Genomic DNA, 15,737 nt, shown 5'->3' with positions numbered 1-15,737 from the left:
CCGTGCAACCTTCAAAACCATGATTCAGAGACCTCCTTCTTAGAAGAAGCCTTCTTGGGCCGGGTGCGGTGGCTCATGCCTGTAATCCCAGCATTTTGGGAGGCTGAGGCGGGCGGATCATGAGGTCAGGAGTTTGAGACCTGCCTGATCAATATGGTGAAACACTGTCTCTACTAAAAATACAAAAATTAGCCAGGCATAGTGGTGCGTGCCTGTAATCCCAGCTACTCAGGAGGCTGAGACAGGAGAATCGCTTGAACCCTTGAGGCAGAGGTTGCAGTGAGCTGAGATCATGCCACTGCACACTCCAGCCTGGGCAACAGAGCAAGACTCCATCTCAAAAAAAAAAAAAAAAAAGAAAGAAAAAAAAAAGAAGAAGCCTTTTTGGGTCTCCCTTCCCATCCTGAATGAATCCCACGCTTCATTATTACCTCAGTACTTCACATCTCCCTCTTTTACACCAAACACAATGGGCTGCATTTACTTGCTTGCTTTTCTGTGTTCCCAACTGAACCATAATCTCTTTGATGGAAAACATGATGTCTCATTTGTCACTTTATTCTCAGTGCCCAGAAAATGACTGACACAGAGGATTCATATCAGGGAAATTTGTTGAACTGAACTGTTGAACTGTATATGAGAGGAATATCAGGATCTGATATGGTTTGGCTCTGTGCCTCCACCTCATCTTGAATTGTAATCCCCCACATGTTGAGGGAGGGACCTGGTGGGAGGTAATTGGATTATGGGGGCAGTTTCCCCCATGCTGTTCTTGTGATAGTGAGTGAGTTCTCATAAAATCTGATGGTTTAAAAGTGTGCAGCAGTTCCCCACTAGCTCCCTCTCTTTCCCGCTGCCATGTAAGACATGCCTTGCTTCCTCTTCACCTTCCACCATGATTATAAATTTCCTGAGGCCTCCCCAGCCATATGGAACTGTGAGTCAATTTAACCTCTTTTCTTTAAAAATGACCCAGTCTCAGCTAGTTCTTTAAAGCAGTGTGAAAATGGACTAATGCAGGATCCCAGTGGTGTAAGCCTTGAAACAACATATAGAAGAGAGAAGCATCTTGATGGACAAACATAGAAGTGTCTCTGTGTAATTTATAATTTGGTCATAGCCATAAATATTATTGTTTAGTGTCATTCTTGCTTGTCTGAATTATGATGCAACAATCCTAGCCGCTCCAGTTGAAGGCTCTGAGCTCTTATGAAATATTGCTCCATTCCTCCATGAAACAGACTGAGAAGAAATGAAGTTGCAAGAGAGACATTCAGACAGACAGCTGCATGCACAGTCGTTGGCCTTTAACATCAGTATTGGACAGGCAGTCAGAGATGTTCTGCCAGCCCACTTTATGGTGAGGGGCATTTTGAAGGAAGGTCTCCAGGCACTTGACTGTGGGCTCAGCAATGATGAAGGTAGCTGATAGCTCAATGCCGCAGTGACATGGAAATCGCCTCAGACTTCAGATGGCACTTAGGCTTACTAGACAGCAAAAAATCAGCCTCTGATGTTATTGGAACACAACTTGTGTTTCCATCACCAAGTCCCAGTCCAAGTCAAACTCTGGGAGAGATACCTTCACAAAAATTTTATATAGGTGAATTTTCCCTTATATCCTTTAGATTTCAACCTCCTTCAAATTAGCATGACTAAAACGGCACGTTATCAGCAGAAAGGACACACTGGTTTGTATGGTTTGCCCTTGATTCTGAGAAACACTAGGTCCTATTCTGCTCAACGGACATTTTTGTTGTTGTGGATATGTTAGATATTCCATGACCAGACTTCTGGGTGTTCAATGCCAACCTCAAAACTTTTGTATCAGATAAGACAAAGCAACACTCCCATCTTTTCAACTTCTGCTGTCTGTGTGGAGTGGAGGGGAGCAGCTGCAACAGGCTACAAGGCTCAAGGGCTCGTGCGCCTAATAGAGGTAGTTACTAGAGTAGGGGTTGTTCAAATAGTGGTGCCTATTATGAAAAGGCTATTCAAAGTCACTCTGCCTCAAATAATTGCTTGGAGACTAAAGGTGGAGGTTTGTAATTCTCTATCTTTAAATATCCCTGTATTTTAAAAGTAGTACATGTTCATTTTGTTTGAAAAACTTCAATTAGCACAAATTCATGCAAAGTAAAATGTAAAACATTCTTTGTTCCCAATTTTTACCAACCAACTTCATTCCTAGAGGTAAGGACTAGGTAAGGATACCGTTTTCTGTGTATCCTTCTGGACTTTTTCTGTGTGTATGCGCGTGTGTGTGTGTGTGTGTGTGTATAAATTTTGGGGGGTCATATAAATGGCATCATACTATACATAATTTATCAGGGTCCCAATAGGAAACAAATGGCACGTTGGAATTAGGATAATTTAAAGAGAATTTAGTTAGTTACAAGGGATTATTTACAAAGATATGGGTAATCTACTGGGGACTCACAAAAGATTGAGCAGGAAATTGGGGCCTGTGGCAGCAGAGCTGTGCATAGCCCTAAGTCTGAAGGAATGAGAGGAAGGAATAGTTACTGGAATGAGAAGGAGAATGTTCTGCAGAGAAGAATGTTGCTTTTTGGTTGGGGGCACACAGCCAGCGTGAGACAGCCTTGCAGAGAAGGAGCCAGTGAAATAAACACTAGGATCTCTTTCCTTCACTTTCTCTGATGTGCTTCTGGGGCATCCCAGCAGCTGATTCCAATAGGCGGCCAGAGGGCAGGTTGGCACAGACCTGTCTCTAAGATGCAGGGCAGGGGGCAGGGTACCAGAGTGGAGAATGGATCTGCAGCACATGTGTTGGTCTCAGCTTGCTTTTCACGTTTAACAATACATCATGGTTGTATTGTCATTTAAAAGAATACGCCATAGTATTCAGTTGTACTGTTTATCTCATCACTTACCAAAAATCATTTAGGTTATTTCAGGGTTTTTGCTATTACCAAAAAGGCACTGTGAGCATTTTTGTAGAAATGATTTTGTGTGGTTGTCCAGTTCACCAATAAAATAAATTGCTTAAAGTAGAATTGCTGGTTTGAAGAGTGTGTGCATTTTAATGTAGATAGTTTCTATCAAATTACATTCTACCAGTAGCTTTCTGATATCCCCTCAACCAACACTGGGTATTGTTCATCACGAAATCCTTGCCATTCTGACAAATGAAAAAGGATTTATTGGGATTTTTTCACTCTGAGTTCAGTTGAGCATCTTTACATGGTCATTGAACATTTAATTATATCTGTATGTGGTGCTTGAGATCTATTACTTGGCTTTCTCTTGTGGATTTAAGGTTTTCCATATTTGTAAGAGCTATTCGTCTATTAAGGAAATTATCCTTGTGTCTGTGATATGACTTGTAAACCTTTTCCCACACAGATCTTTATTTGTCTTTGGTTTTGTTTATGTTTTTCCCCTATTATAGTTCTATTATATAGAACTATGTATACTTTCCTCTATTATATAATATATGCTATAGTTCCCCTATATTATAGTTATTCATTTTTATCAAATGTAATTTGTTGCTATTTTTCTTTGTGACTTTTTGTTTATATAGGTTGCTTAAAATTTTTTCCACATTGTGTGATTATAAATACATTTTTTTCTTGATATTTCCTTCCTTCCTTCCTTCCTTCCTTCCTTCCTTCCTTCTTTCTTTCTTCTTTCCTTCCCTTCTTCTTTCCATGTTTTTATCTTCCATCTAGTTTTAATTAATTTGTATACAAGAATAAGGTAGTAATGCAGTTTAGTTTTATCAAATGTCTGGCCTATTGTCACAACACTGTTGATTACCTTATCTTTTTTTGTCATTGGTTTAAAATATTTCCTTTAACACTGCTTAAATTTTCATATGGACTTGAACTTATGTTTGAGTTTTTGGAGCTGTTCTGTTGCTCTGTCTATTCCTGAAGCAACACCAAGTTGTTCCGATAATTGTAACTCTATAACATATTTTAATATCTGGTATTAGTCTTCCCCATTATTCATACGATTTTTCCCCAGTTTTCCCAGTGTTTTATCCACAATAAACTATAAAATCATTGAGGTCTAGTTCTAAACATAACTTCTTGACATTTTGACTAACACTTGCAAAATATTTTAGAGAGATAGGTCCAAGAATATTAACAGCAGCATTGTGTGTAAAGCCTAAATGCCGATTAGCAAGATGATATATCAAAACACACAAAATGAATCAGTGAGAAAGAATGTACTGGTGTTACCTGCATCAAAATGGATGACTCTTAAAAGCATAATATTAGGTAAAAAAGAGTAAGTCACAAAGGAAGACAATGTTATATGTATATGTCTCTATATATGTGCATGTGTATGTATATATCTATGTATAGCATGAGAAAGTATATTTTGCTTAGTAATATAAGTGGTAAAAGAAAAAAAAATGCATAGAAATGATAAGCACAAATTCAAGACTGTGATTACTCATAATAGGATGTGGGGGATACAGTCAAGAAATAGATACAGGTTACAGGTGCCTTCCCCTGTATTGGTATTGTTTTACTTCTTCTTCTTTTTTTTTTTTTTAGAAGGAGTTTACTCTTGTTGCCCAGGCTGGAGTGCAATAGTGTGATCTTGGCTCACTGCGACTTCTGCCTCCCAGGTTCAAGTGATTCTCCTGCCTCAGCTTACCCAGTAGCTGGGATTACAGGCACCCAACACCATGCCCAGCTAATTTTTGTATTTTTAGTAGAGACAGTGTTTCACCATGTTGGCCAGGCTGGTCTCGAACTCCTGATCTCAGGTGACCCACCCACCTTGGCCTCCCAAAGTGTTGGGATTACAGGTGTGAGCCATCACGCCCATCTTTGTTTCCCTTCTTAAGGCTAAGATACAGAAGAATTTTCTGTGTTATTCTTTTTGTTGTTGTTGTTTGTTTGTTTTGAGTCAGGGTTTCATGCTGTTGGCCGGGCTGGAGTGCAGCAGTGTGACCTCAGCTCACTGTGGCCTCCACTTTCCTGGGCTTAAGCAATTCTCCAGCCTCCCAAGTAGCTTGAACTACAGGTGCGAGCCACCAATGCCTGGCTGATTTTTGTATTTTTGTAGAGACGGGGTTTCTACATGTGCCCAGGCTGGTCTCGAATTCCTGAGCTCAACGTGATCCACTTGCCTCAGCCTCTCAAAGTGCTGGGGTTACAGGCATGAGCCTCTGCACCTGGCCTATGTTATTCTTTAAGCTCTTTTGTATGCCTTTGATGTTGATAATTGTTTTTAATTTAAACGTTCTACTGAGTACATAAGATAAATCAACATAAAATGGGAAAATATACTTATTCTCAGATGAGGAATGTCACTATCATAATATTTTCCATTCTCCATGACTCCTAGTATATTTATTATTTCCCTTAACACATTGTATTAAGACTGTTTAAATATTTCTGTGATGATATTTTTATAAAACTATAAACACAAAACCGAGGTTAAAATAGGAAAACACCTGACAATTTAAGGAGCAACTCCCTCTCTATTGGAGAAATTTCAAAGAATTAAATGGATTTGACTAGATAAAATTTTTTAAAAATCTTCAATTCTACAGAAACATCATAAAAAATTCAAAAGACAAATGTGAAATTAGAAAATATTTATAGTAATATGGTAAAGGAGTCATGTACTTAATATGTCAAGATGTTCGCATCAATCAATAAGAAAACATGAAAACTCCAATGAGTAATGAGCAAAAGACCTGAACAGGAACTTCACTGAAGAATAAATACAAATGGCCAATAAACAAACAAAGCAAGCTTAACCTTATTAAAGTCAATTAAAACAGCAAGACGAGTATTTTTCTTGGTAAATAAGCAAAGATTAAAGATAATATAAAAATACTGGCAAAAGCCATGAGGCAGGTACTTGCACAGAATGCTAGAGGGGGTTTCCTCTGCTAAAAGTTTTGGAAAGTGATGAGGAAATATCTCCAGAGCCTTAAAACAGATAATTCTTCAAAGCAGAATACCTGAGCCTAGGAGAGCCATCCTTATGTAAGTATTGGTGAAAAAATTCAGCTCAAATGACACTGTGAATATTCATCCAAATTTGCATGTTTATTTACTCCAGGAAGTCTTCAGGGACAAAGATATAAATTCACACTGACTTTCTTTTTTATCTTGATTTCATGTTTCATGGACATCTTCTTTTTTGTTGCTCCTGAATCCCCAATTCCTCAGTGAAAACCGCGAAGTGTAGATAGGTCGCTCACCTTCAGCCAAGATATTTATATTGCGCTTCATCTGTTGCTTGGGAAAGAAAAACATGAGTCCCTTAACCACCCAGGAGAACTCCATGTCCTTCCTGCATCCTCGTGCTTCTGCCTGAGGTTTCTCCCATCCTTTGCTGCCATATAAAGCAGGGCTTCTCAGCCTCTCGCACGACACATTGGAGCCAGCAATTCCTTTTTTGAGGAGAGTCCACTGTGCTCTGCCCAGGCTGGAGTGGGCATGATCTCGCTCACTGCGGGACTCTTCTGCCCAGGCTCGGCGAGATCTTCTGCCTTAGCTCCCCCCAAGTAGCTGGACTAGAGGCTTCACACCACGCCCGGGCTTAGTTTTTTAGTTTTTGAAGTTTTAGTAGAGACGGAGTTTCACCGTATTGGCCAGGCTGGTCTCGTCCTCCTGACCTCGTGATCCGCCCGCCTTGGCCTCCCAAAGTGCTGGGATTACAGGCGTGAGCCACCGTGCCCGGCCGCTTTGTGGTGGGGCTTTCTTGGACACTGCAGGCCATGTAGCAGCATCCCTGATCTCTACCCATTAAATGACAGTAGATGACAAAATGTCTCTGGACATTCCCTAAAGTATCCTAAGGGAGGGGGAACGTTGTTCCCTGTTGAGAATCACTGGTTTCAAGCGTTAGTCTTACCGAGCGGAGGTCTCTTGTTTCCCTGGGTTGGGACCACAGGCCCTTCTTCTAGGGGAGGAGTGTTGATGTTGCGTTCTAGGAAGAGCCTGTGGGATGGGATTGTATCGAAGTGGCTAGCTTTGGAAAATGCTATCTGCCACACCAGCTTTGTCACTAACCCACTGTGCATTCTTGGGGTGTCCTTTTCCTCTCTGGGTCTCAGTTTCTCCATCAGCAAAATGAAGAATCTGAGCTCTTCAGATTACAGAGATGTGGAGGTGAGAAAAATCAGTGGTTTTTAAGAAGCGTGTCATGGCTTATGTAGGGGCTGCTGTGAGATAAAGGGCTCAGGGAGGAGGACACCCCTCTTTCTTCTTCCAAAGAAACTGTACTTTTATGTTTTCCAGTTTGGTCTTTCAAGTAAGTCTTGTAACAACGTGATCATGTATATGCCTGGCAATATATTCTAATGATGCTAATTCTGTGATGGTTGTGCGGGGTCCTGAGGACAAGTGCACACCCTGGTGTGAGGAGAGATGGAATTTTCCGTGGGAGGGAATAGGCCCCCTAGTGCGAGGGGCATGGAGTTTTTCATGGGAGGGAATGAGTGTTGCTAGGGGAGAGTGTTAGCTGTAGGGCAGGACACTTGCCTTTGGCCTGGCCGAGACCAATGGGTGGGTCTCGGGGCACAGAGGAGCCATGGACTGTTCTGCTCTTGTTGGTGAGTCACTCCTGAGAAATGGAGGCAGATACGGGGCCAACAACACCCCAGTTACTTTTATTTTCACCGCGAATAGCAGCAAGCAGCCAACACAGGGGCAGGAGCTGTGGAGTCCTGCAGCCTCAAGGTGGGTGTATTTGAGTTTTATTCTTGTTACAAGAGGGACCAGGGCGGACCCTGTGTATACAAAAAGAGCTGTGGTCTGTCCTTAAGGCCACATTAGGCGCATCAGCATTAGACATCTGAAGAAACAGCTGTGCCTGTTGGAGGCTGGACTTAAGGGGCCAGAGAGTCTTACTGTAGAGCCACTCCACCTCGTCATTTTGTTTCCCTAGAATGGGAGCATTTTAGAAACAACTAGTACCAACCACTCTGTAAGTAGGATCATGACAGACAGCAGGTCAGGAGACAGTCGAGCTCCACCTTCAGAAATGAATCCATTTTTAAAATAAAGTATACTGCCAGGGGACTCTGCAGTTCTGGCCTTCTCATGGTGGGGGTTCTGACCAAAGATAGCACACCTGAGTGAGGAGTACTTTGCTTCACTGACTCGATAAAATGGGCTCAGGTGTGTCTGGGTCAAGATCCAGGTAACTCCAATTCCCAATCCGTGTCTGCCTTCCTGCCTCTCTATCATCATGCTGATCTACTCACATTTTTAAACACATGTTCACAGACGAAGCCAAACATCGGTCTGTCTTTGCTCGTTGTTTTAAGTAGATGCTGTTATTAATGTTTTATGTAGATGCTGTCCCAGAGAAAAAATATCCTGAAAAAGTTATTAGTTTTTTTTTTTCCTCTTAACATGAGGAAAGATTTTACAGAGATGCGGAGGTGAGAAAATCTCCTGGCTTTTCATCCTTTGAAATGTGAAAAGTAGTTTTAATAGTGTCATTTACCATTTTTGCTGTCTCTTTTTCAGGTTCTTTTTTTTTTTTTTCCCTGAGTGTGACTGAAACGATGATAAGATCCGCAGTTCCCAGGGTGAGCCTGACTTCAGAGCTCAGTGATCTGAAGGACGGAGATCGTTCGGAAAAAGAACTCATTAGCATGACTCAGGAGTCTTGGAAGGTAATCATTTCAAGATGAGGGGTTGAGAACAACACTGGGCTTTTGCCATGACTGAAGGAATCTCTTTGCTGGGCAACATGACAATTTCCAAAGCTGCTTCACCGCTGGGCTCGTCATCAGGAGCTATTTTAGGTAGCCCTGAACATCTGGCTCTAGGGGTTTTGACAAGTCAGACTTAAAGAGGCGAAGTGTGTGTGTTCTCACGTTCTTTTCCCTCTGGGGAGTGGTATGCTTTGAATATCTGTCCCCTCCAAAAGTCACGTTGACATTTAATCCGTAATGTGGTAGCATGGAAAGGTGGGACATTTAAGAGACGATTAGGTCATGAGAGCTCTGGCCTCCTGAATGCATTAATCCTTTTGTGGATTAGTGGGTTGTCATGGGAGTGGGACTGGTGGCTTTATAAGAAGAGAAAGAGAGACCAGAGGGACACGTTAAGTGCCCCCAGCGATGTGAGGCCCTGCGCTGCCTCTGGACTCTGCAGAGTTCCCACCAACCAGGAGGCTCTCACTGGATGCTGCTCTTGACTTTGGATGTCTCAGCCTCCATAACTGTAAAGAATACATTCCTTTTCTTATAAATTACCAAATTTCAGGTATTATGTCATAAGCAACAGAAAACAGATTAGTACAGGTAGATAAAGAGATTGTGTTTAGAATTTTAAAAGCCAGGACAATGCACTGTTTCTCAGGTATAGATTTTGGATGAGGCTGCCAGGGCAAGTCAGCGTGTTGCTTAGAAAAGCAAATCAGTGTCGCTATGACTACCATTGCTACCACCCCTATTAACTGCTGCTGCTACATGGATATAATTTATTAAAACTGCCAATGTAATAGTCATCAGAGTTCAAAAGATGATTAGGACATTGTCTCTGCCCAGGTAAAGAGACCAGCTTCAAGCCTGCATAGTGAGTGGGCGGCAGAGTGGGGTTCGGGGTTCATTGCTTTTGCCTCTCATCCTAGTCTAGACAAAGTCCTCAGCAGAGATTCATACCTAGAACCTTCCAAGAAAACATGTATTGAGCACTTGCCTTCCTCAGTGTCTCCAGAATTTATATCCTCCTTCCTACTTTGGATGCCTTCTTAATTGTGGCTGCCATTGAATTCGGCATCTGTGAATGTATGGATCATGACAGATGTTTCCCCCACATAAACTCATTAACGCTCACGACAGACTAGGGTAGGACTAGGTAAGTAGATGTTTCAAGTTTGAGAAAATACATTAGAGAACTAAAGTCAGGGAATTTAAGGGGCCTGCCTGAGACTATATAGCCAGCAAGTGGCAGAGCTATAAATCAAATCCAGGTTTCACTTAATCCCAGAGTTCCTCAACTTTAGATCATTCTTTGTTCTAAATCTATATTCATAATTAGAACAATTCCAGGAGTAATTGTAGAAATTATCAAAGTGTTTGTTAAACTCTAAAACTTAGAGGCTAAGTCCACTTTCCTTTTTCTTTTTTCTTTTTTCCTTTGACCTTCAAACTCTTTTAGTTATGTATTGTTCTCAATTAATTTCAATTAATTAATTTGGGTCTCAAGAATGTTTTATTTTTCTCCGTTTTATTTACTTACATATTTATATTTTTATTGTGGTAAGAACACTTGACATGAGGTAAACTCCCTTAACAAATTGTGATTGCATAACACAGTATGTTAACTATAGGCACAGTGTTGAACAGCAGATCTCTAAAATTACTCATGTTGTTTAACTTTATACCTAATGAACAACAACTTCACGTTTCCCCCTCCCCCACAGCCCCTAAAAGTCACCATTCTACTCTCTGTTTCTGAGTCTGACCATTTTAGATACCTTATATAAGTGGAATCATGCAGTGTTTGTTCTTCTGCGACTAACATATCACTTAATATAATGTCCTTCAGGCTCATCCATGTTGTTTCACATGGTAGGATTCCTTTCTTTGTCTCTTTCTTTCTTTTCTCTTCTCCTCTCTTCTCTTCTCCTCTCTTCTCCTCTCTTCTCCTCTCCTCTCCTCTTTTTTCTTTTTTTCCTTTTCTTTTCTTGAGACAGGGTTTCACTCTGTCACCCAGGCTGGAGTGCAGTGGCATGATCACAGCTTGCTGCAGCATCGACCTCCCAGGCTCAAGTGATCCTCCCCTCTCAGCCTCCTGAGTAGTTGAGACTAAACGTGTGCACCACTATACCTGGCTAATTTTTTGATTTTTTTTTTTTTTTTTTTTTTGTAGAGATGAGGTCTCACTATTTTGCTCAGGCTGGTCTCGAACTCCTGGACTCAAGTAATCCACCCGCGTTGGCCTCCCAAAGTGTGGGGATTACAGACATAAACCTGCATGTCTGACCAGGATTTCTTTTTTTTAAGGCTGAATAATATTCTGTTGTATGCATTCTTACATTTTCTTTATTGATTTATCTATTGATGGAGACTTAGGTTGATTCCTTATCTTGGCTATTGTGAACATTGCTGCAATGAACTTGGGAGTGCTTCTTCCACATACTGATTTTATTTCCTTTGATGATATACCCATAAGTGGGATTGCTGGATCATATGGTAATTCTATTATTAATTTTTTGAAAAAGCTCTGTATTGTTTTCCCTAGTGGTTGCACCATTTTACATTCCCACCAAAAATGAACAGTGTACAAGTGTTCTCTTTTCTCCACATATTTGCAACACTTACCTTTTGTTTTTTAATAATAGCCATCGTAATAGATGTGAGGTTCTTATTGTGGTTTTGATTTGCATTTCCCTGATGATTAGTGATGTCAATTTAAAAAAAATGTACTTGTGGTTCATATGTATGTCTTCTATGGAGAAATGTCTGTTCAATCATTTATTTATTTTTAAATTGGATTATTTGTTTTCTTGCTCTTGCGTCATATGATTTCCCTGCGTGTTTTGGATATTAACCCCTTAACAAACGTATGGTTTGCGAATATTTTCTCCCATTTCATAGGTTGCCTTTTCACTGTGTGATGGTTTTTCTTGGCTGTGTAGATCCTTTTTGGTTTGATATAGTCCCACTTGCTTGGTTTTGTTTTTGTTGACTATACATTTGGTGTCAAATCCAAGAAATAGTTGCCGAGATCAATGTCATGAAGGTTTTTCCTAGTAAAATAATTTCAGGTCTTAAGTCTAAGTCATTAATCCATTTTGACTTTACTTTTATGTATAGTATAAGATAAGGAACAATTTCATTTTTTTTTTTTTTTGCATGTAGGTATCTAGTTTTCCCAGTACTATTTGTTGAAGAGACTATCCTTTCCTCATTGTGTAGTCTTGGCACCCTTGTCAAAGATCAATTGACTGTACATGTGTGTGTTTATTTCTGGGCTATTTATTCTGTACCATTGGTCTTTATTTCTGTCTGCATGTCAGTAGCATACAATTTTGTTTACTATAACTTTGTAATATATTTTGAAATCAGGAAGTATGAGGCCTTCAACTTTGTTCTTCTTTGATTGCTTTGGCTATTCAGGGACTTTGTGGTTCCATGTGAATTTTAGGATTTTCTATGTCTGTAAAAAATGTCATTGGGATTTTGATAGAGATAGTGTTGAATTTGTAGATTGCTTTATTTAGTACAGGCAGTTTAGCAGTAATAAGTCTTCCAATCCATAAACATGCAACATCTTTTCATTTATTTGTATATTTTAATTTTTTTTTTTTTATCAATGTGTTGTAGTTTTCCTTATACAAGGGGGCTTTTGCCTCCTTGGTTAAGTTTATTTCTAAGTGTTTTATTCTATTTGTTGTTACTATAAATAAGATTGTTTTCCTAATTTCCTTTTTGGATAGTTTGTTGTTAGAAACACAACTGATTTTCTATGATGATATTGTATTCTGCAACTTTAGTGAATTTATTAGTTCTAACAATATTTTGTGTGTGGAGTTTTTATGGTTTTCTACGTATAAGGTCATGTCATCTCCAAACAGATAATCTTACTTCTTCAATAGGCTGCCTTTTATTTCCTTTTCTTGCCTAATCGTTCTGTCTAGGACTTCTAGAACTATGTTGAGTAGAAGTGCTGAGAGAGGACATCTTTGTTTTGTTTCTGGTCTTAGAGAAAAAGGTTTTTGTTTTTCATCAATGAGTATAATGTTAACTCTGGGATTTTCATATATGACTTTTGTTTATTTTTGGTTTGATATAATTGGTATATCTCACTTTATTGAGATATCATTAACATAAAATTTTGTATATTTAAGGTGTACAACTTGATGTTTTAATATATGTATATATTATGAAATAATCAACATATTTGAACTAATTAACATATCTTACATAACTTTTATTTTGCTGAGGTAAATTTCTTCTATACCTATTTGTTGAGAGTTTTTATTATGAAGGGTGTAGAATTTTGTCAAATGCTTTTTTTTGCATCTCTTGAGATGAACATGTAATATTTATACTGTATCCTCCAAATGGGTTCTATTACATTAATTGATTTGCATATGTTGAGCCATCCTTGCATCCCAGGGACAACTCCCACTTGATCTTGATATACAATCCTTTTAATGTGCTGTTGAGTTTGATTTGGTAGTATTTTATTAAGGGTTTTTGCATCTGTGTTCATCAGAGACATTTACCTGTAGGGTTTTTGTTTTGTTTTGTTCTGTTTTATTTTTTGGTAGTGTCTTTGTCTGACTTTGATATCGGGGTAATGCTGACCTTATAAAATGAGTTTAGGAGGTGTTCCCTCTTCTTGATATTTTGGAAGAATTTAAGAAGAATTGATGTTAATTATTCTTTAAATATTTGGTAGAATTCATAAGTGAAACCATATGGTCTTGGACTTTTCTTTGTTGGTCAGTTTTTGATTACTGATTCAATCTTCTTATTTTTATTGGTCTGTCTAGATTTTTCTGTTTCTTTATTTTATTTATTTATTTTTGCATGCCAAACTACTTTGGTCAGTTTATTTCTTTATAATTCAGTCTTGGTAGATTGTATGTTTCTAAGAATTTATGCATTTCACCTAGGTTATCTAATTTGTTGATGTTTAGTTGTTCATAGTAGTCCTGTGATCTCTTTATTTTAGTTGTATCAGTTGTAATATCTCCTCTTCATTTCTGATTTTATTTTTTTGAGTCTTTTCTCTTTTTTTCTTAGTCTAGCTAACAATTTGCCAATTTTGTTTATCTTTTCGAAAACCAACACAGTTTGTTGATTTTTTCTATTGTTTTTCTATTTTCTATTTATTTCTGTTCTAATCTTTATTATATTCTTTCTTCTGTTAACTTTGTAGGAGACTTCAATACCCCATTTTCGACAATGAAGACAGATAATCAGTAAGGAAACATCAAACTTTCACAACATTATAGACCAAATAAATGGGCCTAGCAAGACATATACAGAACATTCTACTACCCTCTTTCTTCTATGTCCCAGCTTCCCCTTCTACTGCTTATGGGAGATAGAACAAATAAAAGATGGTTCCACACTCTATATCTTATATGGTAGTTTCCTAGGGCTGTCATAACAAAACATCACAGACCAAGTGACTTAAGCAACAGAATTTTATTTTCTCACAGTTCTGGAAGGTAAAAGTTGGAGATCAAGGTACCGCTCATGTGGTTTCTCCTGAGGCCTCTCTCCTTGGCTTGCAGATGGCCACCTTCTTGCATATGTTGTAAGAAGTCCTCACATGGCCTTTTCTCTGTGTGTGCACCTTCTTGATGCCTCTTTCTTTCCTTATAATGACACTAGTCCTATTGGATTACAGCCCCACTTTTAAGACTTCATTTAACTTTACCTCCTTAAAGTCCCTATCTATAAATACACTCCCATTTTGAGGTATACTGGGGTTAGGGCTTCAACATTTGATTTTGGGAAAGGGGAAACAATTCGGTCCATAAAACATTATATATTGAAAAATAAGTTGTGAAAAATGTGATGATCAAAAAGACATTCTATCCATCCTCCAGGAGCTTACTGTCTAGATGGAGATACCTAAAGAAAGATGGGGCCATAAGTGATTTTGGAGCTCAGAGGAGGGTCAGACCACCATGAGCTACACTGCTTAAGGAAGGCTTCTGGGGTGAGCCAATGAACAGGGAACCTTGAAAGATGTACACACATCTCTAGAAATTCAAAAGGGAGGTCCTGCCTAAAAATTAAATAGATATGAGAAGTCCATTCTTAACTGCACATAATTGTATAAGCATAAGCCTTTCCTGGGCATCTATTCTCTGCCAGGCACTGAACTGAAGGATGAGAATACAAAGACAAGGATTTGTACTGGAGTTTCTCACACTCCACGAGAAGGATGATTTTAGAGTCAAGGATTGACAATGGATTAGACAGGGAAGTCTGCAGCATAGACAAGCCATTTAAAGTTGCTTGTGGGGAACAGCTGAATCCCCAACAAGCCATACCTAGATACATCTCTCAGGCACAGAGTTGGCTACAGAGGGCATTGCGTAGGCTTATAACCTTGGGCTCATTCCCAGGATTCCTGAATCTCTCTTCCTTGCCTAAGACTAGCATCCCTCTCCCTATCACATTGTTTTGATTGACTGCTTAGTTCCCCTCTGCCATTTAGCTTACATATTGTTCACATTTCAAGTTCCATGTGGCAGGTTCTTGTCTTTTGTATTTTACTATTTGCAATGTTCAGTCTACATGTGTGATGTCCTTTGTAAACCATGAATGTTAATCAGAGTTTAGGTGTCAGCCACAACAAATTTTGAGCTGACAATGTCTAAATCCTAAAAACGTTTGAAACCAGAATGCAAAACCATTGTCCTCACCACTCTCTATAATTTCCATTAATTGCTCTAATATGCTGGTTCCTCTTTTTGATTGCATGCCCTTTAGAAGAAAATCATTGATACATTAATTACAGCTTTCATCTGGAGGTTCGAGAATTTCTAAACATTTATTTGGATTTCATGCCAAACTGGGGGATAATTACGCATAAAAGGATCATGCTGGGTTAGATACTGACATGGGATTTTAAAATATCCTTCCTCTAGTATAAATAGCCCAATTGGCAGCTCAGGCATGCATCTCATCGCTCTGTGCAGCTTGACCGACTACATTTTCTGTTTAGCGATAACACAGGATAATAGATGGTGCTCAGAGAGGTAACCTTCAAGCTCAATGACTGAGACATGCTTTCTGATCTAAAGTT

General features: G+C 39.1%; 1 long non-coding RNA gene across 1 annotated transcript in view; it reads left to right on the top strand.

Annotated features, from left to right (window-relative positions):
* Positions 1 to 6,588: 6,588 nt before the first annotated feature.
* The window catches only part of LOC110741028, an 89,652-nt gene continuing 80,503 nt past the window's right edge, over positions 6,589 to 15,737 (top strand). The window contains exon 1 of the long non-coding RNA XR_002516535.2: positions 6,589 to 8,623. This is a non-coding gene — a long non-coding RNA (uncharacterized LOC110741028). The remainder of the gene's footprint in view (positions 8,624 to 15,737) is intronic.

This window comes from Papio anubis, chromosome 14, assembly GCF_008728515.1.
Source record: "Papio anubis isolate 15944 chromosome 14, Panubis1.0, whole genome shotgun sequence".
In the NCBI taxonomy this organism is placed as follows: Eukaryota; Metazoa; Chordata; class Mammalia; order Primates; family Cercopithecidae; genus Papio; species Papio anubis.
The sequence above is the reverse complement of the archived record's forward strand: the minus strand, read 5'-3'. Positions and strand labels throughout refer to the sequence as shown.